General features: G+C 38.5%; 1 pseudogene; it reads left to right on the top strand.

Moving 5' to 3' along the window:
- The first annotated feature begins 1173 nt into the window (after positions 1-1173).
- Positions 1174-2652, top strand: LOC137744487 (protein TEEBE pseudogene; annotated as a pseudogene).
- The last annotated feature ends 520 nt before the right edge of the window (positions 2653-3172 follow it).

Here is a 3172-nt window from a genome sequence, read left to right as displayed (position 1 = left end):
AGAATTATGGCATGCTCTGAATTCAGTAAGTTGATGCCTCACCAAATTAACCCTTTCCATGGGATTAGTCAACACTCATTTAAAAACCATCTCATTTTGACTCTTCCAAATCTCCACATAATAAAAACACACTCTTGCAAAAGTTCATCTTGTTTATCTTCGTCACGAAATCGAGCACATAACCCCTGCTAAGACTCACGAAAATCCTTCCCCGTGATAAACTTCATTTCTAGCTGCAAAGAACAGCAGTACCACAACACACGGCTGAACTTGCATTAAAAAAAACAACTGTTGCTCGGTCTCCTCCGCTGCTCCACACATAACACATGAACTGTCTACTTGCATTCGTCGTCGGAGAAGATTAACCCGCACTGCTAAGGATTTGTTGCAGCAGCGCCAAATAAAAAACTTCATTTTATTTGGCATTACCAACCTTCAAACATCCTGCCAACAACGGTCAACCACGTCCCGCCAACTACTACCCCCCGTCCATTTCCTACCAACTTCCCCATTTTCCTGCATCTCCATGGCAACTCCATACCCCGTACGAACGGTATAATCCCCGTTTCCAGAATAATGCCATATGACTCTATCCTTACACCCCACTAAACTTATTGGTAAACCAAGAATAAGATTGCCCTCCTCCTCCTCCTCAAAACACCGCCGAATCAAGTCTACCTTCAAAGCCCCCACCTCTAAATCAATCAACTCCCTCACCATCACCAGCATCTCATTATGTTTCGATCGAACTCTATAAGTGTGAGGTCGTGGAAGCCAAGGGTCATGTCTAACTCGAAAACACCTACCATCACCAACCCACCATCTTATACCTCTCTCCAGTATCCTTCACCCCTGAATGATGCCCTTCCACCCCCACGAAGTCCTTCTACCCAGCTTAGCCTCCATAAACGACCGATCCAGGAAATATTTTGCTTTAAGAATTTGTCCTAACAACGTACTAGGATTATGCAATAGTCACCACCTAATCTTCACTAAATAAGCTAGGTTAAAAGACAATAAGTCCCTAAACCCAAGCCCTCCCATCTTCTTCCTTCTTTTCATTTTCTCCCAAGAGATCCAATGCATGCCATTTTTTGTCCTTACATCCCCGCCACTAAAACTTTGCAATAGCAAACTCCAGTTCCTTACATAGGCTCACCAGAAGTTTAAAACATGATATCGCATAGTTTGGTAACGCCATAGTTTGCTACGAAGGAGGGAGGAGCGTAGCTCTCTACATGGGATGCGGGTGGCACCTGGTGGGATATCAATACCTCACCTATCTCGCCTAGGATGAGGTTTTAATAGTCTCGGTACCTGGCCAGTCTGCTGACCACTCCCTTCAAACTGTGTTCAATAGCAATGGTGGTGAAACTTATGCTTGGGCGTTCAAGGCTATGTCCAAAGTTGTTAAGGTTACATTTCACAACCCTGGGGTTCAGGAGGATCCCGCTTGTGGGCCCCTACTGGATGTTATCGCAATCAAGCAGATACTTCCTGTCAAGTATGTAAAGGGTAAGATTTCTTATAACCCCCTTGGTTTTAGTTTTGTTTAGCTTTCAATAGCTTTTTAGATATTGGTTTCTCACATGCAAAATAGTTTGTGTTTTTTTTCTCTCTTGAAAAAATGGAACAAGAGTATAATTGGAATTCACATTGTTACATCACATTAATTGATCATATAAGATTTGCTGACTTTACTATCACGCGATAAGATGATTAGTACGGACAACTAGATTTTCATATACGATTTAAATTTTAGAAACTACGTTTTGAGTGGACTATACATTACACTCATCCTTCCACGTATTGTAGGGAACTCACCTCTTAAGTATTTATATTATTTTTCTGTTCATCAACTATTATACCATGTGGTTCACTAATTTCATAAAAATTAGTAATACTATAGAATCACTAAAAAAAATTATAAAAAAAATCCCAAAGTTTAGTTCTGCTCACCATCGAATGCGGCATGACACATAATACCACTATAGATTACTAGTCATAAACCAATACTTATACAAGTTCCTAAAGAAGAAAAAAAATATAATACCGTCACAGCAATAAAGATTTATTCGATTAGAAAATCTCATCCCCATCTGATGGTATATGTCAATCTCTCTGTATGCTGGTAACCTAGTGAAAAATGGTGGGTTTGAAATAAGCCCTCATGTGTTTAAGAACTTCTCAACCGGAATCCTCATCCTTCCCAAGGTAAAGAACCTGTACTCACCACTACCTGGATGGATCATTGAGTCCTTAAAGCCTGTCAAATACAATGATAGTAAGCATTTCTCAGTTTCGAGGGGACTTGCAGCCATCGAATTGGTTGTAGGGAGAGAAATTGCAATTGCTCAAATTATTAGAACCATCCCAAACAAATTCTACAACCTTATCTTCACCATCGGAGACGCAAAGAACGGTTGCCACAGATCGATGATGGTGGAAGCCTTTGCTGGCAAGGAAACCCTAAAAGTTCCTTTTGTATCTGAAGGAAAAGGTGGCTTCAAAACTGCAATCCTCAAGTTCCAAGCAACTTCATTTAGAACAAGATTAACATTTTACAGTGCCTACTATCACACAAAACTTGATGACTATGGTCATATGTGCGGCCTTGTCTTGGATAATGTCATTGTTTTTCCAGTCGCTTGACATTAATTAATAGCTAGCTCGTTCGTTATAGCTCTAGCTATTTTATTGTTAGAGAAGATCTTGAAAGGTGAGAGTGTGTGTTGTTTATTTCAGTATACATTTGGTTCTTCAGTATATGTTTTGAACCATTGGTGGGTATTTACTAATCCATATAAATAATTATGCAAATGCACATTTTGTTTTTTGAGAAAAAATGTTGGAGCAGTTATGTTTTTATTTAAATATTTAAATATATTTACGTTTTGTTTTATTACCAATATTATAAGTTAATTGATTTTGGCTTAAGGAGTTATCTCTCCTAAATATGAAACAAGCAATCAAACCGTTTTGTTTCTTTTCGGTTTGAATTGAATTACGTTTTGATTTTGTCCCGTTGTGGTTTTTATGTCCTATCCATTTTGATTTCCTACAATTTTGCACCCCAAATAACTCATTTGTCTTTCTTACGGTTTTGCAATTCCAACATCTCTTTCTTTACATAATATATATATATATATATATATATATATTTGTCCCAAGT

Source organism: Pyrus communis, chromosome 12 (assembly GCF_041283825.1).
Source record: "Pyrus communis isolate YQ-2024b chromosome 12, ASM4128382v1, whole genome shotgun sequence".
In the NCBI taxonomy this organism is placed as follows: domain Eukaryota; kingdom Viridiplantae; phylum Streptophyta; class Magnoliopsida; order Rosales; family Rosaceae; genus Pyrus; species Pyrus communis.
Note: the sequence above shows the minus strand (reverse complement) of the source record. Positions and strands in the feature narration are given on the sequence as shown.